This window comes from Balaenoptera physalus (assembly GCF_965194825.1).
Source record: "Balaenoptera physalus genome assembly, chromosome: 3".
NCBI lineage: Eukaryota > Metazoa > Chordata > Mammalia > Artiodactyla > Balaenopteridae > Balaenoptera > Balaenoptera physalus.
Window position 1 is genome coordinate 139,132,880 of NC_138890.1, and position 21,721 is coordinate 139,154,600.

A 21,721-nucleotide genomic window follows, 5' to 3' on the forward strand; every position below is an offset into this window, starting at 1 on the left:
CAAAGAGAATGGTGTTTTAGAAAGTTAAATCTGTCCGTAAGGTCAACGATGGGTTTTAGGGCAAAGAGCTGCAGTGATTTTTTTTTTTGCAATATGTTATTTTTTTTAAATTAATTAATTTATTTATTTATTTATTTTTGGCTGTGTTGGGTCTTCGTTTCTGTGCGAGGGCTTTCTCTAGTCGCGGCGAGTGGGGGCCACTCTTCATCGCGGTGCGCAAGCCTCTCACTGTCGCGGCCTCTCTTGTTGCAGAGCACAGGCTCCAGACGCGCAGGCTCAGTAATTGTGGCTCACGGGCCTAGTTGCTCCGCGGCATGTGGGATCTTCCCAGACCAGGGCTCGAACCCATGTCCCCTGCATTGGCAGGCAGATTCTCAACCACTGCGCCACCAGGGAAGCCCTGCAGTGATTTTTGAAGTAATGTAAAATCTACAAATAAAGTGATAAGTGCCTATATTTGGACTGGCTACAGTGGGGATAGAAAAAAAGGGACAAATGTGACAAGAGGGAGGATCACACAGAATTTTAGAATCTATTTTAGAATACCACCCACTTCCCCACCATTCTGAAGATCAGGTAACTGAAGCAGAGAGGGGAAGTGTCTTATCTGATGTCACAAGGCTAGTTAGTAGCTGAGACAAGTATAGATTTTGATCACTGGACTCTAGGCAAGGGTTATTTTTAAATTCAGAGGCTCCTTCTTCCCATGGTAAGCAAATGATTGAACTCTGCTTGTTGCATTTAGAATTTCCTTTCCCCTTTCTGGTTTCAGGCTTAAGAAGGGAAGTAAGAAATAACCAACGATCTTTTTTCTTATCTCACTAGAAAAATTTTTAGAACTTAGTAACTGGTCAGACATGAGGTTCAAAATCAAAGACTGGAAGACAAGTGTATACTTTTGAAGCCTTAGCCTTAATGATTGAGGAAATAAAGTGGATTTTAATTGAGAAACTGAAACTATTTTTGCAGAGATAAAGACATTTCCTCTAGGCTTACTGAGTTTAAGGTGACAACAGGATATACAAATATGTACGGTCAGCATGAAGATGGAGTATATGGTCAGGCGGATATGAGACTCATCTGTATACAGGTGCTGACTTTACTTACATACCCATTGATTTCAGACGTGATTTTTGAAGTTATTTTATTTAGTCAAATTTCTCTTCTTCTCTATCCTGAAAGACCTAGGATTGAATAGGAACTTCTTGTTTGTTTAACTAGGTACAGTTTGATTAATCTCTGATGCCCAGTTGCTATATAATAATACCTGCATCACATTTATAAATTTATAGTTATTTTTATTTTTATATACTTATTTTTTAATTTAACTATAGTTGATTTACAATATTGTGTTAGTTTCAGGTATACAATTTTAGATTATTTTCCATTATAGGTTATTATAAGATATTGAATATAGTTCCATGTGCCATACAGTAAAACCTTGTTGTTGATCTATTTTATATATGGTGTGTATCTGTTAATCCCATACTCCTAATTTCTCCCTTTCCCTCCCCTTTCCCTTTTGGTAACCATAATTTTGTTTTCTATGTCTGTGAGTCTGTTTCAGTTTTGTAAATAAGTTGATTTGTACTGGTTTTTTTTAGATTCCACATGTAAGTGATATTATATAATATTTAGACAAAGTTATTATTATTATTTTTTAATTAACACAGCTGTACAGTAGTTTTTTTTTTTTTAATTAATTTATTTATTTATTTATGGCTGTGTTGGGTCTTCGTTTCTGTGCGAGGGCCTTCTCTAGCTGTGGCAAGCGGGGGCCACTCTTCATCGTGGTGTGCGGGCCTCTCACTGTCGCGGCCTCTCGTGTTGCAGAGCACAGGCTCCAGACGCGGAGGCTCAGTAATTGTGGCTCACGGGCCCAGTTGCTCCGCGGCATGTGGGATCCTCCCAGACCATTTCCCGAACCCGTGTCCCCTGCACTGGCAGTCAGACTGTCAACCACTGCACCACCAGGGAAGCCCGACAAAGTTATTTTTAAAGGAAATATCACAGAGTAAGATTTGACTGTCTGGAAAATGTACACAAAATACAATATCTAATTCTACAATATTGCCAAACAAATGCACTGCAACCTTTTTTTAAAGTCAAGCACAAATTATATTTCTTATTCTTTAGAGAATGTTTAATAAGAATATCTTGAAAAAATTATTTTTTAAGTTTGTCTGAGTCTCTGCTCTATTAAATTGATTATGAAAAGTATTTTTTCCTTTGAATTATTTTCTTTCTTTCGACAATTTTTTTAGAACAGTTTTAGGTTTACAACAAAATTTAGAGGGAGGTACAGAGATTTCCTATATACTCCCTGCCCCTACACATGCATAACCTCTCTCATTGTTAACATCAGTCACCAGAATGGTACTTTTTTTTTTTTAAACCAAGGATGAACCTATATTGACACACCATAATCAACCAAAACCCCATAGTTTACCCTAGGGTTCACTCTTGGTATTATACATTCCATGGGTTTGGACAAATATATAATGACATATACACTGTACCCATCATTATTATATCATAGAGTATTTTTACTGCTCTAAAAATCCCCTGTGCCCTGCTTTTTCATCTCTCCTCCCCTTACTCCAGCCTTGGCAACCACTGATCTTTTTTATTGTCTCCACAGTTTTGCCTTTTCCAGAATGTCATATAGTTGGAATCATACAGTATGTTGCCTTTTCACATTGACTTCTTTCACTTAGTAATATGAATTTAAGGTCTTTCTTTTTAATACATTTTTTATTTCATTTGCTGCTGCAGTCTCTAGGTTATATAATTGTTACCTATTTGTTCCTAGACCCATTAAATTTTTATTGCTTAGTGAATATTTATTAGGCAGCTAGTTGAATAGAGAACTAAATACAGTATGTGTTTAGAAAATGTTTGCTTTCTAATACATGTAAGCTTAAGTGATTTAAATTGGGAAACAAACAAAAACCAAAATAAAACTTCTACTATATGCCAGGCACTCTGCTAGCATTCCACTTAATCCAGAAAACAGCTTAAACATTAGGTCTTATTATCCCCGCTAACAATAAAGAAACTAAAATAGAGATTAAGTAACTTGCCAATATTAATATAATTACTAAGACATAGAGCCTACAAGTGAACCTGTCTTCATTCACTTAATCATTCATAACCAGGAGATTGGGAAAAATTGATCCTTCATTTTAGCATGACAACACTTGGCACTCACCAAGATACCCACTGCTCTCTGTTGTCTTCTACTGGGCCTACTTTACTCATTGTGTGATTTGCCTAGTTTCTCAGTGAGCCCAGAAATAGCTCAATAGCCTTTGGATAATCCTGTTTATTTTGAGAAACTTATTCTGAAAAGTTTCAACATTGATATGAAGTCTCAAAAAGCCACGAACTATACTGTGGCTCCTTGGAATTCCTGTAGTTGCACACAGTCATCTAGGAAAGCTCATGAAGCCTCTTTTACCCTAGGAATCTCCTGATGAATAAGTGAGTAGGAAGAGAGTCCAAGCATATCCCCATTTTTGAGTTACTGACAGCTGCCTAAAACTTCAACAGGAACTTTATAGGGAGTAAATAATTTCTCTAAGTATAAACTGACCTTCAAATTAATGATCCATGGAGAACTGAGGTATTAATTCATTCAGCAGTAAATATTTATTCCATTCCCAATGTGGGCTTTGCACTGTGTAACATGCTGGAAGGGTCCCTGGAAAAACAGGTTGGGCATGGTGTCTACTCTTATGGAGCACGGGTTGGGGTGGGGGAAGCAATAAACAACTTAGTAAATAAATTAAAAATATATAACTAGATTATGAGAAGTGATGAGACAGGGTGCTGTGATAGGAACTGGCATAAAAGGCTTTATTTTAGATTGGGTGATCATGGAAGGTTTCTCTGAGGATATGACTTTTGGGCTGAGACGTGAGAGATGAGAAGGATCCAGTCACATGAGGGGACAAGGAAGCAGAATTTCAAGCAGGGCTAATTGCAAGAGCAATGTGAGGTGCTGGTTAAAACTGGGCTTGTTCTAAGAACAGATAGAAGGCGAGAATAGCTGGAGCTTCCTGAGGAAGGAGGCTAAAAGCAGAAAATGAGGTAATTAATTGTTCTTATTTCATGAATTTAATTAAAATGTTCTGGCATATTTGTAAACCACAAGACCCCTCAGTGGATTCTGAAGGCTTCTCATTGTTTAAAAGTGAATAAGAAGACAAACATCAATAAAAATGAACAAAAGATGTAAACAGACACTTTCCAAGAAGATAGGACATGGTAATAAGCACAGGAAAAGATGCTCAACATCACTGCTCAGCAGAGAAACGCAAATTAAAACTACCAGGAGATAACACTCCCCAATAAAATGGCTACAATTATAAAGATTAATAAGTGTTGGGAAAGATACAGAACAACTGGAACTCTTGCACATTGCTTGTGGTCCAACTGCTTTAGAAAATAATTAGGTAGTTTCTTCTAAAGTTAAACATGCACTTACCATATGATACAGAAATTCCACTACTAAATATTTACCCAAAATAAATGAAAATACATATCTACAGAAAAATTTGCACACAGATGCTCATAGCAGCTGGATTGGTAGTAGGCAAAAATTAGAAACAATGAAAAGGTCCAATCACATGTGGTGTATCAATATAATGGCATATTCCCTTGCAACAAAAAGAAACAAACTACCAGTAAACATAGCTATATGGATGAACCTCAAAAACATTATGCTGAGAGAAAGAACCTAGACATACATATAAACACAAATGTGTGTGCGTGATCAGTCTATTTATACGAAATTCTAGAATGAACAAAATTACTCTATGGTGACAAAGTGAAAGCCGATGAGACCAGTGGTTGCCTGGGGCTAAGAGTGGGAAAGTGTTGCCGAAAAAGGTCAGGAGAGAACTATTTGGGGTGATGCAAATATCCTAAATCTTGATTGTGATGATGGTAATATGGGTATAGATATTTGTCAGAACTCATTGAACTATATACTTTAAATGGGTACATTTTATTGTATATACATTATACCTCAATAAAGTTCATGAGAAAGAAAAAAAAGTGAATTAATTTTTGTTAATGTTCATTGTTATTGTTCATCAGATCTATTTTCCACAGTAAACTAATCATATGTTTCCTGTATTTCTTTAAAACATACTTTTTTATTTTTTATTTATTTATATATTTATTTTTTTAGGGTGTTAGAAATATTTTTTTTTAACATCTTTATTGGCGTATAATTGCTTTACAGTGGTGTGTTATTTTCTGCTTTATAACAAAGTGAATCAGTTATACATACACATATGTCCCCATATCTCTTCCCTCTTGCATCTCCCTCCCTCCCACCCTCCCTATCCCACCCCTCTAGGTAGTCACAAAGCACCGAGCTAATCTCCCTGTGCTATACGGCTGCTTCCCACTAGCTAGTTATTTTACGTTTGGTAGTGTATATATGTCCATGCCACTCTCTCACTTTGTCCCAGCTTACCTTTCCCCTCCCCATATCCTCAAGTCCATTCTCTAGTAGGTCTGTGTCTTTATTCCCGTCTTGCCACTAGGTTCTTCATGACCTTTTTTTTTTTTTTTTTTAGATTCCATATATATGTGTTAGCATAGTGTATTTGTTTTTCTCTTTCTGACTTACTTCACTCTGTATGACAGACTCTAGGTCTATCCACCTCACTACAAATAGCTCAATTCTGTTTCTTTTTATGTCTGAGTAATATTCCACTGTATATATCTGCCATGTCTTCTTTATCCATTCATCTGTTGATGGACACTTAGATTGCTTCCATGTCCTAGCTATTGTAAATAGAGCTGCAATGAACATTTTGGTACATGACTCTTTTTGAATTCTGGTTTTCTCAGGGTATATGCACAGTAGTGGGATTGCTGGGTTGTATGGTAGTTCTATTTTTAGTTTTTTAAGGAACCTCCATCTGTTCTCCATAGTGGCTGTATCAATTTACATTCCCACCAACAGTGCAAGAGGGTTCCCTTTTCTCCACACCCTCTCCAGCATTTATTGTTTCTAGATTTTTTGATGATGGCCATTCTGACCAGTGTGAGATGATATCTCATTGTAGTTTTGATTTGCATTTCTCTAATGATTAATGATGTTGAGCATTCTTTCATGTGTTTGTTGGCAATCTGTATATCTTCTTTGGAGAAATGTCTATTTAGGTCTTCTGCCCATTTTTGGATTGGGTTGTTTGTTTTTTTGATATTGAGCTGCATGAGCTGCTTGTAAATTTTGGAGATTAATCCTTTGTCAGTTGCTTCATTTGCAAATATTTTCTCCCATTCTGAGGGTTGTCTTTTCATCTTGTTTATGGTTTCCTTGGCTGTGCAAAAGCTTTTAAGTTTCATTAGGTCCCATTTGTTTATTTTTGTTTTTATTTCCATTTCTCTAGTAGGTGGGTCAAAAAGGATCTTGCTGTGATTTATGTCACAGAGTGTTCTGCCTATGTTTTCCTCTAAGAGTTTGGTAGTGTCTGGCCTTACATTTAGGTCTTTAATCCATTTTGAGTTTATTTTAGTGTATGGTGTTAGGGAGTGTTCTAATTTCATTCTTTTACATGTAGCTGTCCAGCTTTCCCAGCACCACTTATTGAAGAGGCTTTCTTTTCTCCACTGTATATTCTTGCCTCCTTTATCAAAGATAAGGTGACCATATGTGCATGGGTTTATCTCTGGGCTTTCTATCCTGTTCCATTGATCTATATTTCTGTTTTTGTGCCAGTACCATACTGTCTTGATTACTGTAGTTTTGCAGTATAGTCTGAAGTCAGGGAGCCTGATTCCTCCAGCTCCATTTTTCTTTCTCAAGATTGCTTTGGCTATTCAGGGTCTTTTGTGTTTCCATACAAATGGTGAAATTTTTTGTTCTAGTTCTGTGAAACATGCCAGTGGTAGTTTGATAGGGATTGCACTGAATCTGTAGATTGCTTTGTGTAGTAGAGTCATTTTCACAATGTTGATTCTTCCAATCCAAGAACATGGTATATGTCTCCATCTATTTTTATCGTCTTTAATTTCTTTTATCAGTGTCTTATAATTTTCTGCATACAGGTCTTTTGTCTCCTTAGGTAGGTTTATTCCTAGATATTTTATTCTTTTTGTTGCAATGGTAAATGGGAGTGTTTTCTTAATTTCACTTTCAGATTTTTCATCATTAGTGTATAGGAATGCAAGAGATTTCTGTGCATTAATTTTGTATCCTGCTACTTTACCAAATTCATTGATTAGCTCTAGTAGTAAAACATATTTTTTTATTATTTTATTATCCTTTACCAGTCCTGACTGAAGTTTAAAAAATGATTAGTATTTTACATCACATGGTACAGAGCTATAAGAAAAATAGGATCTTTTCCTGAACTAGATTAATTTCCTGGTATTAAGGAGAACTTTGTCTTTTGTTTTTTGTTTTTTTTTTAAACTTGGTGTATTGTTGTTAAAGAGTGATAACCATGGATATTCAAGTGGAATTTTACAGAAAGATTTTTAATTATTATCATAGTATTTTAGATTTCTTACAGATTTAAGATTATATATGCCCCAAAGTTTGATAGCTTAAAGCTCCCTGAAAAATAGAGACTACGTCCTAAGACTTTATGGGGAGGGTCAATGCCAGAGCAACAAGAGTGAGGGAAAAAGAGGTGAGTCAAGGAAGGAGGAAAGGTGGTTCACTGCCCAACAGCCACAGCTTCAGAAGGAAGCACAACATATTTCTCATAATCAGTACGGAAGTCTTTGAGGAAGGTTTTATGGAACCCTTGCTACTCAACAGTCTGAAAGAGAAGGAAAGGAGAGGAATTTATCTGCTGGCTCTTTCATTTTCCTGACTCTAATTAGCCTACGTTTGTCCATGGGGTGTTAAACCCCACACTTGCGTTGTGTTATCAGGTGCTGGCGGAGCCTTGTCCTAGGTCCCACTGCACAATACTTTATCTGAGTCTGGCCATGATGGGAAGAACCAGAGCTACTGTGAGTCCTATCAAGTTGGGCCTGGGTGCGTGGGCCACTGCAGTTCCCCTTGTGGATGGTGTGTGAAGGCTGTGCTGGGCCAGCTGGCAGCTGGGAGGGCGGAAATACCGGCGGTGTGACAGATGAAGCACTGCTGGTGACAGCAGGGACATTCCAGTGAGCACCCTGTTGACGCCTAGCAGGCAGATGTGAACGTGGGAACCTGGGCAGGCATGTGAAGTGGGTTCTATACTTGGGGTCAGAAGACTCTAGAAGCCAACTGAGCATTTGTAACTGTAGGATAACTTGTCCTTTAAGTTTGGGGGAAATTTGGTGGTGGTGGTGAGGAAAGAAAGGAAAATTTTCCCTCTTGGACTGCTTTGGCAAGGGAGTTTACTACTTCAAACTAATAATATTTGGCAACTAACTGTGCTTTTAACCTAAAAAAAATCAATATTTCTTATGAAGGCACAGATTAAATGTCTTTTGATGGTATTACTATATTTTATTTCCACCATGAGCCCATCTGCACTACTTTATTAAACTACAGTTATACATTTCAGAATATTCATTCATCTACAAGGTTCTGGTTTGGTCACATCTGCAACTTAACCCTTAATTAAAAATGAAACAAAACAAAATAAAAAGAATCACCATAATATCATCATTTTTATGTAGGCAAGATGTCAATTAATACACATTTTAATTCAAATAAAGCTGAACACCACCATATGCAATAAATGTTCACCTTAAAATTTGAATTAAGATTTAATTTTTATAAATTAAATATTTTAAATGTTAGGCTAAACCCATTTGAAAGTAAACAAATCCTATTTAATTTATAATTTTTGGCATATAAATTTTTTCATATAGAGTCATAAATATTTTATTTCTTTAAAATACAGTTGTGCTAGAATTGGATAAAGCCAATTTCGTTATACAAGAAAAACTTCATGGCCCTTGTTAAGTAGAAAAGTTCAGGCATTAGTAAATCATCCTATTTCTCCTCAATTTGGGGAAAGTACATCTGCATGTACTTCCTTTGTTCTGTTAGGTTGCAAGTGATCTAAGTTTTCTTTTTTTCCCCCCACCAAGAATGAACTAGAGAAACATCTTTTTTCATTTTTTGTAGTGCTAGGAAACTTTTTTGTATCTCAGGGGGAAATTCTGAGGCACACATAAGTCATGGGTTGCCTAAGGAAAACTAATTCTACTAAATATAACAAATAGATATAATCAGTATGGATTATGTAATTATACATAGAATGCTAGATAATTTATACAAGTGAGAAAAAAAAGAAACAGAAAAATAATATCAGAGAAGTAAGGTCACAAAACTGGTCAGTGACCAAAGAAGGTCTAGAATTTTGAGAGCACAGAATCCTAACCACTAGACCACTGGGGACAGAATTTTGAAAAACTACGGCTACCTACGTTTTTGTTTTCCTAAAACCCATCCTATTGCAAGACAATTTTTGTCTAGATCTGACCTTACAATTCAATGGAAGGAGAAGAAATAGTCTCCTTAGCCTCATTCAGAGTTATCTCAACAGTGTTTATATCCAATATATAATTTCAATTCTGAGGTTGGCAAAGCAGGGGTTTCTAGGTCAGAGAATCAATCTCTTTGAGTCTCTTTAATCAATATTTTAGTTAGGTTCAGAGAAACTAAATATTCCTGTTTGATTACAGTTTGTGTTCTGTGCCTTGGATCAATTTCCATAATTAAAAATTATATCATAGACACTTTTCTCCGCGTACACATACATGAGCACACATACTTGTGCGCACACATGGAGCAGCATACACATTCACATGACATCACAAATCTTGATTATGAAAAATATAGTACATCTTCCTGGGATGAAATGTGGATGATGAAAACAAAGAGAGATTGAACTTGTGTCACCGTTATACTTATTCCAGGTAAGATGACACGGGTCTCTCATTCCTAATTATTAATTCTGATTTTTTGTACACGTATTACTCTGCAAGTTATGATTTGAAATGGGGTAGAAGATCCTTAATAACATTAATGACATATTATTAATTAAATATTGAAGAAATTAATTTCCACACTTAAAAATAGGAAAGACTAATGAGGATTTTTATGCACAAGACAATATTCTGTTGACTAATGCTTAAATCACAAAAATATTTGTGAAGCTACGAATGTTTAGTTGATGGATTTTAAATTTTTAATTACTAAAATGTATTACGGAATATTTTATACATTCCAAAAGAACAAAATGTTAACAACAATCTATATGCTCATCGCCAGCTTAGAAATAAAACATTCCGATATAGTTAAAGCTGATCATGAATCTCTTTTTAATAGCAACACATTTCCTTCAACTTCTGAGGTTACTTCTTTCATGAAATTGCTGTTTATTACATTACCACCATGCATTGCAGATTTTATATATATATATATATATATTATATATATATAATATATATATATATAATATATATATATATAAAGGGTTTAAAATTTTTATTTAAAAAGCATCATACTATATATATTTTCCGGCAATTTTTTTCAACATTAAATTTGTAAGTTCACCCATATGGATTTGTATAGCTTGGATTTATTCGTCCTCTCTGCTATGTAACATTTCATTTTATGGGTCTATCACAATTTATCTATTTTCCAATTAGTGGACATTTCAGATTTTTTTTCTATTTTTTTTTCTATTATAAAAGTACTGTAATCAGTTATTTTAATTACTATCATAGGTGGATGACTGATCCTGTGACTTGAAAATTCAGGTGGCTTGTTGAAAAAAAGAGTTCTACTTGCAGATGTTTTACCATGATCTGTCATATTTTAAACGTTTCAGTAGATTTCTTTCCTTTCAGTTTTATACATTCAAAATACGATTACTGTGTATAGATATTGCCTTGTATTCAATTTACACAGAGGAAAGAAATGGAATATTTTAAAACCAAATTAGAGAACAATTTTCTGGGAGCGGGGGAGAAGGAATTGTTTGGTTGGTTGGTTTAAAACAAACTGTGCCTAGAAAGTGCTTAATACATTTTGTTGAATAAATGAATAATAAATTTAGAAATATTGTTAATATTTTATAGCTTGGGAGTCCAATTTAAAATAGCCTCTGGTTTATTGTTTCCCAATTTCCCATTATAATATGTATAAAGACAAACACAAAGCCCACATTGCCATCAAACACCTAGGATGGCAGTAACCCTACTGCTAGAATCTGAGAGGAATATTTACTATCCATAGGTTGATAAAACCAGTTAGAAAAATGCAGTGGACAACTTCCCTGGGAGAGTGCATCTCAGATGGTACAATACTGCCTTCTGAAGGTAGGTTGAGAGCAGTGTGCTGGAGCCGGCTCATAGTGGTTTGAGATAGTCAAGTGCTAAATTATCAGAAATTTTGCAAGCTGGTTGTTACACTGGAGCTTGAAATCAGCCATGGTGGGAATATTTACATCATAGAAATCATCAAAGGCTACAAATCAGCCTTTATCCCCCAAGCTGGTTATGAAACATTTATCAACTCATCACTCCTCCTACTGTACTCCCTTCCCTCTCATTACCCCAATCAGAATTCTAGATGGCTGTTATGCTACTATAGAGGTACTGCTTTGAAGGCAGCAGGGATATTTAAAAGTGCTTCATTTGTGTGTTTTGTTTTGTTTTTCGTGCAGTTGGACACTGTAAATTTCAGAAAACAAAGTGAGAAGAAGTAGGCAAGGGAATAGAATTTACAGAGGCAACAGGGTGCCAAGGGGATATGGGCATGGTAAAATCCCTACAATTAAAGTATAGCATTGCAGGTCAGACATGGTTTGGGGAGGGGAGTAGTGGACAAAGCAGACTCATCCAAAAACTAAGTTTCATTCCCAAATTATGCAGCCACTTATCGGGGAAGTGATGGGATGGATGTTGGACACTAAGCACACTGTTTACTTCAGCTTGGCTTCGCCTACTGAAATGGACTCATTCTATCTGGTCAACCTTATTCCTCATGGTATTGTAATATGCACAAAAACTAGGCGATTTTTACTAAATTTTTATCCTTCAAACAGTTTCCCCTAAATGGATCCTCCTTTCCCCCTGTCTAGACTGTCTGATCTCTCCCTCCCATAGACCTTCAGATTCAGGGTCTATGCATTAGTTGCGTCACCTGTCAACACAGCCATGTTTAAACCTCTGTGTGTTTAAAAAAGTTTTTTAGGCTGATATGTATTGTTTTTATACTCCCTTTTAGATTACCTTCCTGTAGCTCAAATTCTTGAGTCTCTCTAATCTTCCTATTGTGTCTGCTCAGTCTCTTTCATGGCAATTTATTTCTGTGATTTCCATATGTGTTGTTAGTTTTTAATTGTCAGTTTATTCTAGCGGGGCTTTTGTCTTCCCTTTCTTGTGAGACTATATATGTGGCACAGCTTTAAGGAACAGCTTTGCATTAGCTGTACCAGGTGGCCTAATGGTAATCACTGTCTCAGGAACAATATGATGCATTAACAATATGTGTTAATTTTACCCTCAAGCCCACCATAGCCATAGGACTAGAATTTCACTTTATTTGGGGATATATATATATATATATATATATATATATATATATATTTTCCACATACAGTGGAGGAAAAGACAGGACAAGCTTTCTTATTATCTCCCCATGATATTGGGCAATTTAAAAAATTAAATCATCCACCAAACTTGTAGACATGTGAGGGTCCCAGCTCTGTTCAAATTTCTCAGTTCCAATTCCCTGTCCTGTGTAGGCTGGAGAGCACGCCCCTTGTTCCCCATCTCACATGGGATGGACAGCTTGAGTCCCTAAAGTTCTGGGAGAAAAAGCACATCACAGGACAGTCTCAGGTTCCACTCACATGCTTATCATCTGGTTTTCGGTTTCCAGTTTATTTCTGGTATCGACCAATTTGCGTCTTTGCTGAAAACTTAGTTATGCATTTAAAATAAGTTTTGTTATATTTCACCTGCCATGTCTAGGTATTTACAGTGGTGGTAGGGTTTCTTAGTCAACTTTCCTGCTAGAAATAGGAGTTGCATTTTACAGAATTTTATAGTCAGGAAAAATTCTTTGAAAAGTGAACTTATCCTTTAGTAGGAATAACAATTGCTAGTAAGCACATTTTGGTAGAATTAGATGCTGCTTTCTATACTGCTAAAGTATAATATTTTTTTTTAATGGGCACTACATACAATTTGCCACTACAAATACATGTGGGGGCTTTGAATTGGTAGAATTCTTCCTAAATTTAATAAATAAATAAAAAGCTCCCTCCAAATGTAAAATATTACAAAGAATATCAAGAAAATTGGGAAAATAAGGCATATCAGAAGAATATAGCTTTGTGGAATATTTGGGGAAGATACGAAACAAACTCAACAAATGGGAGTTTATTCATACCCTAACTAAAAACTGAGCTGTAAAGGTAGTTGTAAAATTCAGACTGCAACAATGCTGATGTAATAATCACATTTCAATTTATTTCACAAGCATTTGCGATGCATGTAAAACGTGCTGTGCTCAGACCTGGGCAACCCAAAGACTGTAATTATTCTCAAGCATCTTACTGCCTAGTGTGAGAACGGCATGTAAAAAAAATTAAAACCCAGAATAATGGTGTGGTACTAACAGCACGTACAAGAGACAGAAGTAGTACAGGGAAGGAAGACTGAGGAGATAGCACCCTAGCAAGAATTTGAAAGATAAATAGAATTTGACGTGTAAACTAATAAGGGAAGGACATTCCAGGCACAATGAAAATGTCTCACACGCTGATGTGCGGCTTAATGGAAATGATGCTTAGTTGGGATCATCTATGTTGAACAAGAGTATATTAATATTGATTCACAGAATTGGAGCCAGAGGACCTTGGAATATCTGAGTCCCCCCCTTGTGAGTTTGATTCAGTTACTAATCAAGAAGAAACACATTTGAGAACTGATGCGGATTTCCCACACACGAGAAGAACAACCAATTGGAAAATAGAATATAAATCCTAGAATTTGCTAGAGTATCCCGCAGTCACGTGAGAAATGTGAGTTAACTTGGATGGGAGCCTGTTTTGTACCAATGCAGGTGCGTGCTGTGTGTCAATGATGGTTGTATGATCAGCACTCAATCATAGGCTCCCTTTTGCTCTACACATTTTATGTGATGTGGTGGTTTTGAGCAGAAGCAGGAGTCGCCTTACTTAGGTTCAAGTCCAAACTCCACAACTTGCAAGTTCCATGACTTTGGAGAAAGTACTTAACTTCTAAATGCTTCAGTTTACTCATTTGCGCGATCAGAATAATCTAGTAACTACCTCGGGTCCTTGTAAGGCTTCAGTGTGCTAATGTGGGCACAAGTATTTTAAAAAGCGACTGGAATTTAGGAGATATTAGTTATTTCTATTATTGCCATGTAGATCGTCTGCCTTGGTTTTGTCCCTCATTCCTGCTACAAAATATTTGTTCAGAGTTCTCTTGTGGGAAAAAAAATCCCACATATCCACAAATCAATATTATATGTATTATCTATGGGGTTATGTTCAAAGGGACCTTAATCTTATCTACAATATTTTAAAATTTTTACACAGAGAAAAAATGTATTACTTACATGTGATACAAATTTACGATCATTCCTACTCTCTACTTGTAATTTTAGTTTAATGCTGACTGAGATACAAGTTTTATCTTACCAAGGATATTTATTTTATCTTTTGAGCTTTTTTCGGATACAAATACAGATATAATCAGTATCTCCCTTCTCCCACCACGGGTGCATTTACCATTCATTCATTCGTCATTCATTCATTCATTCCTTTAATCTTCAGTTACTGAGTTCTGACTATGTACAGACATTGCTTCTAATTATTTAGATATGAATTATAGTTTGATGTGCACAATTAGCAGATGGGTAAAAGAGAACAAGAATATGGTGTATACACATTTGAAGCATCTCGGCAGCAAATCAGTATTTTAGGAAAAATTATAAGACTTGTAAGAAACACAAAATAATGATTATCATATACGCATAAAGAATAGGTAAAATGCGGATGATAGCACCACCTGGGCAATTTTAAATATAGCTTGCAATGGAGGAGGGGATGCTTTTCACATGTTGATATGTGATTTTTTTAAAGGAAAATAAACGTAAATACAGCCAATCAACTATGAAGCACAAATAGGATATTAGTTCCGTAATATATTGGGAAAAGATTTAAAATTTTTTTCTGCAACTTTGTAGGTGTAATAAATGATCCATAGGTGACTAAACTATGCACAAAGCAATGAGGAAGAAAATAAAATTTATATTAAGGTTTGTTTGTGGTTGCATTGTTTATGTTTTCTGCTACTAGGAAATAAAAAAGATACTCTGAGGCTGAACTACATTTTTCTTTGCTGATTTTTTTTAATTGAGGCAACATTCGCTGATAACATTATATAAGTTTCATGTGCACAAATTATATTCCGACTTCTGTATACATTACAGCGCGCTCACCAGCAAAAGTTTAGTTTCCATCCATCACCATACAGTTGACCCCCTTTATCCATTTTGCTCTCTCCCCACCCCCCTTCCCCTCTAATAACCACTAATCTTGAACTTAATTTTTGTAAGAAAATACTTGACTTAACCCAACAAAATGTTCTTTCCTTTTTTCCTTCCTTTCTTTCTTGCTTTCTCTTTTAAAAAGAAATCTAAACATCATACTTTTAGAAAGAATCTCCATTTCTGTACTCTGGTGGAAAATACATAAGGTTTGGCATTTTGGCCAGTTTCATTCTGAAGTATCTTGATTTTATAAAAGTCTCATGATATATTTCCATGCTGCTTTAAAAAAAAATTTCCCCCTCCACTGAGTTTGAGAATCTTTATTAATATGCAGGGCCCTTGACACCACACTTCCCAACAGTCAAGTTGTTTCTCACACTCACCCAGCTTGTTTGTCCTTCCCCATTGCCGTTTCAGATGTGTTCCCTCCTGCAGGACAGCTCTATATTAAGCTTTATTAAGCACATTCCCTCCTAAACCCCACCTGGTATCTGCCATGACTACTCTAAGTCACCCCAGTACTTGTACCATCTATTTAGATAAACTGTTAATTTGTACTTACTTGTTCCTCATATGTAGTGTGTTGGGCTAAAACAACAATAGCTAAATTCTTCTTACACCCACCTTATAAATCTTTTTTAAAACTCTTAAAGAGTAGAAACTATATTTATTTTGTGTTTTCTTTTCCATTCCCTGAATCTTTATGTAAGATAAAGAACAAGTATTTTATTTCTTCTCTAAATTTTAATAGATAAAGTGTCCAAAACCAAACAAAACAGAGAATTGGTCAGTATAAACTCTGCTTGTAAAAGCCAATTTTTCTTTGATTATTACTCTAAGGATGATGACAGAGTCTTTTAAACGACTGGATTTGCTCTGAATCTACAAGAACTACGTTTATTTTATTTGCTTAGGGAATTTCTTACCCTAGGAGAAATGTATTTGTGTATCAAACCAGAAACGAAACAGAGGAGGTCAAATGAATTAAATTCAAAGTTTGTTTTGAATGTGTACCTTAAAAATAAGTAGAAGTTTAATGATTTATTTTGTTTTCATTTTTAAATTCTCAGAATAGCCTTCTCTCTCAATCCTTTCTAGCTAAGGGCCTATTTTCCAATTTTCTGTGTATCTAGCAAAAGAGAAAAAAAATCATATTATATATATGAACACTGTAAAGGTGTTTGTGAGATATATTTAGCAGTATTATAATGAAGGTCATTATCATGAGAACAGAGAGAACTGAAAAAAAAGTACTGTCAACATAGTAGAAGTACTTTCAACAATTACCTTTTTTCAAGTTGTTTGATCTGTTGAGTGTTCCACGAGATGATTTTAAATCTATGAGAAAAACCTTCTTGTGAGAGTTTTTTCCCCTTAAATGTGGGGGACACCACAAGATAATGTAAGTCAAAAATGACAGTGAACATTTGGATAGCTTTAAAACTAAGCTGAATTTAAACTTAGAAATAGATAAAATATATCTTCCTAAATTTTTAAAGTGGGGATCTACCTTCTCTTTATCTCTATGTCTTTACTGTATATCTTACTACGTACATTTTCATAGATCACACATGTAAGTGTTTGTCATTTCTTCCTTTCAGAATGACTCCACTCATGTCAATTTTCCTTCATTCCTTTATTCTGTGATAACACTTAATGCCTGGATAAGCACAAAGCATTATTGCTGCCTCCTGACTTCCCAGGTGTCACTCTTGATCTCATAAACCAAGATCAAGCCTTCTAAAACACTGTTTTTATAGTAACATCCCTTGCTCAAGAATCATAAATTGTCCTCTGCTGCCGCTTCAATGGGAAAAGAGCACTGACGTAGGAATCAGATGGTAGCTCCAACATCCGTACAATAATAAGTCTTCTCTACTATAAAAATAAATAATGATAATATTTACCTCACAAAGTTGTTAAAAGTGGTTTTGTTTAAAGGACCAAAAAAGATAAGTATCTCAAAGCAGTTTTAAAATTGTAAAGCACTATACAGATAGACTAGTATATTATGTAAGTTCCAAGGTTTCTCATAAATGGACTACCACCTACCTGTCTAACCTTATTTCCCATCACTGATGTATAGGCATAGTCTGCTCTAAGTAAATTAAACTCTCTGTCTTAACATGTCATATCGATCCCTATCTTTATTCCTGCTTGTTCATTCTATCTGCTCACTTCTCCCCCTTTAACCCTACCTGACTGCCCAGGAAAACTCTTTATTCTATCCTGACCGCCTGTTGCATGTATCTTCATGTCCTACTGCATGGATTAGATTTACAGTCAGATGACCAGACCCTGAAGGCAGTTTGTGAACACACAGTAGGTATGCAGTAAATAGTTGTTAATGGGTTGGTTTTTGTGTCAACTCTCTCTCCTTCCTCTGAATGCTATGGCATTATTTGTTAGCTTGAGAAGACAAAGGAAATTAATTAAAGTCACTTATGATAGTTAATTTTATGTGGTAATTTGACTGGACCACAGGTATTTGGTGAAATATTATTTTGAATATTCTTGTGACAGTGTTTGGATGAGATTCATATTTGGATCAGTAGACTGAATAAAGCAGATTGCCCTCCCTAATGTGGACGGGCCTCATCCAATCAGTTAAAAGTCTAAATAGAACAAAGAGGCTGAGTAAGAGGAAACTCCTTCTGCCTGACTGGCTTTAAACTGAGATATCAGTTTTTCCTGTCTTCAAACTTGAACTGAAAGATTAACTCTTCCTGGGTCTGAAGCCCACTGGCCTAAGGACTGGAACTATGCTTTAGCTCTCCTGAGTCTCTAACTTGCTTACTCACCCTGCAGATCTTGCGCCTTTTCAGTCTCCATGACGGCATGAGCAAATTCCTTATAATAATAAATTCGTATATATATATATATATATATATATATATATATATATATATATATATATATATATATATATATATATATATATATATATAGGTCCCTTAGGATGCCTCTTGTCAGTGTCTTTTTCAAATACAAACTACTTACTCTTAAATCTCCATGCAAACAAAACAAAACAACAAACAACAACAAACCAAAACCAACCAAACAAAAAAGAATGAAAGAAAAATCAAAGGGTTAAAAGACCTATAATTAAGCTATACTCTAGGGAGGATACATACAAGAACTTAAAAAAAAAAAAAACAAAACAGAAAATTAGCTCTAAGCATGAATAACAATATTCTATCTAATTTAAATTTGAGAGAAAGAAGTACTTTAGGACACTCATTCACAAAGCCCAAGAAATAAACATTTAGTTACGGTGGGCATGTTAAGATATGAGTATGTACTAGCCTACTCTCTCTGAAGATACTTTGGGAGTATGTGCATAATGTATACATTCAACTTGTTTTTAAAAAATGAAATATCACTCACTAGAAATCTTAAAATATGATTATTTCCATCCCACTAACTTGAACAGTTTAATATACATTCCCATCTTGATCTCAAGTGTTGTCTTTCTAGTGGCATTCTTGTACTTTGATTGTAATAAAATTTGAAGCAGAGGCTTACTTTTTAAAGGGAACAGTAGATTATAGTATCATTATTACTATTTTACTTCATCTCTCTATTGCACCGAGCCCTTGATTTATATAGCTTCCAATGTGCTTTGCACTGTATTTTGCAGTTTTGCCTTAGGTCATTGGACTGAACACAGGCTCCATAAAGTCAGGGTCCTTTCTGGTTTTGCTTGCCTTATATTTTCAGCACTTAAAATAGTGCCCGGCCTATCGTAAAACATCAAAAAATTTTACGGGTGAATACATGGCAAAATAGTGTGCCAAAAGAATTCAGCAGAGTCTGTTCAGGCAGATTTCCATTAGAAGATAAGATCTGAGTAAAATCTTAATTTGTAAAATTTTGCTACACTACCTAAACTTTACAGGTAATATTAAGAATAAGATAAAGATAAAGGTTTCTAAATACACCTAAAGCAATACATATATGTATATTTTTAATACATATATTTTTATCAGAAGAAAATTAATGGAATCAGTTACCTAAGTGAAACAGTTTTTTTTATAATATAGAATCTCATTAAGAACAGAACAACTCCTGTTAACTGTTAAATATAAAACATGTCATATTTAGCACTGATAATTTAAGAGAATTTCCAATAATTCCATTGTCATTTTTAAAAGAGAACTTATGCCCTTTTGTGGTAAAAACAACAACAATAAAAAGTTTCTGAAACTGTGTGATTCCGGAGCAGAAAGGAAGAAAGCAAACAAACTTTAGAAGTTCCTCATTGCCTATGTTTGATATAAATTTTCAGGGTTCATAGCAGCATTTCTAACCTGGGTGGAAAATAATGAAGATTTTTCCTACTTCAAAATTATCAAACAAGTAAAATATGTAAAAATGTAAATGACTAAAAAATTCATTTAAAGTATAGAGAAGAAGTACAGGACTTTAAAAAAATTAAAGTAAAATCTGCATGAGTATGTCTGGTGGTTAGATTTCTAAGGTATGGTATTTCTTAATGGTTGTCTTGCTAAATCTTTTTTAATGTAGCTCCTGAAGAATAATGGAAAAATTCCAATTGTCCACTTCTTACCTATTTACATATTTTAACTTCTTGATTATCCAGTATCTTGGATGTTTCTATCTGCTTTCTTATTTCATAGAGTGAAATTCTCTTATTTTTGTTGTTTGCTTTTATTCTTTTCTAGACTCCCTCCCTCCCTTTCATTGTGTCTTGTACAAAAGAAATGTATATAGTTGTAATAATTATGTTGTATATTTTGATTTATACATTACCTTCTATCCTCTGGTACATTCATTGACTAAACCCTTGTATATAGTAAGATCTTAGCGTGGTGCTTTTTATTCAACTAAAATAAAGATCTCAGTTTCCTCACTTGTAAGGTAAGGTGGAGTGGATCTTTAATCACAGAATACATCTGCCCCATTCTTCCAACAAATCAGCTTTCCATATTTAACAAGCATGGAAGCACCGGTCACTGAACTACCCAGGCCCCAAATGGGAATTTCTACTTTGGTTTCTTCCCTTCTGTTTCCTATACCCTAGAGCCAAGTAATCCCCAATCCCTATATATTCTGTTTCCTAAATAATTCTTGAATAAATCCATTTCTTTCCATTTCCTATCTTGTTTATTCCAATCCATTTTCCAACAAAAAAGCCATGTTAACCATAACTTGAAACTCCTGCATATTTCCCCTTCCTGTGTGATAAGGTATAAGCTCTAACATACCCTAAGAGGACATTTTAGACTCTGGCTCCAGTCTTCCTCCTTCATCTTGGATTTCCCCATCACTCTCTTCCCTGCCCCACAGCTCTACTCTCCAGCTATGTTGAATTTCTTTCAGCTCCTTGAACCTGCTCATTCACTTGTGCTGGCGGATTCTTTTTCTTACTTCCTGGCATTTGCTCTTCTCTCTGTCTGGAGCACTCTTTTCTCAATTCTTCCTAACTCCTGCTTATCCTTCAGGATTCATCTTAGATGTTATTCCCATGGGCAAATCTTAACTGACTCTCCAAGACAAGTTCTCTGAAGAACTCTGTTCTTGACCCCTTCATGGTCCTTACACACTATTTTTAAGTGGGTAGTCCACCATACTGCCATTTTTTTTAGAAGGAAATTTTTGTTCACTATTTTGTCTCCAATACCTAGCGTAGTACATTACTATGATAAGCACTAATAAAACATGTTTCAATCAGTGAGTTCATATATTTCCCTTTAGTTTTATTATTTTTACTAGATTGGGCACCTGCTTTTTGTGGGTATGGGACACTTCTTATTTTTTTCTGTTTCTTCCACTTCCTCTGTCAAAGATAAACGAAACCAGACAGTAAAGTGGTAAGGACAGACTTTAATCAGTCATATACTATTGCACAGAGAAAAGAGTCTGATGTGAGCTGAACTCAACTTCGATTTATACAGAAGTGACTGGTTTTAAAAGGAGCGCTTTACACAGCGTTTTAAAAGGAGAAGGAGTGAATAGGGAAGGAAGTGAATGAGGGCTCAGTAGAGTCAAGGAAGTGAAAAATTACAAAAAGCAGGTAGAAGGGTTGGTCCATGTGAAAGCCATCTGGGTTTGCTAATTGGCATTTATTACTTATTGAAGTTAATTAAGCTCCTATCCTCCAACAGTGCTGGGAGACAGGGGCTCCCTCTTCAGGTGTTGGCTGGAACACAGTAAATTTTGGGGGCAGCTGTGAGTTTTCTCTGGTCT

General features: G+C 35.3%; 2 long non-coding RNA genes across 2 annotated transcripts in view; one reads left to right on the forward strand and one right to left on the reverse strand.

Moving 5' to 3' along the window:
- The window catches only part of LOC309657937, a 1,158,638-nt gene that overhangs the window by 856,920 nt on the left and 279,997 nt on the right, over positions 1-21,721 (forward strand). The window lies entirely within an intron of this gene.
- LOC309657945 overlaps positions 113-21,721 on the reverse strand; it is a 68,024-nt gene continuing 46,415 nt past the window's right edge. The window contains exon 2 of the long non-coding RNA XR_014261983.1: positions 113-5,224. This is a non-coding gene — a long non-coding RNA (uncharacterized lncRNA). The remainder of the gene's footprint in view (positions 5,225-21,721) is intronic.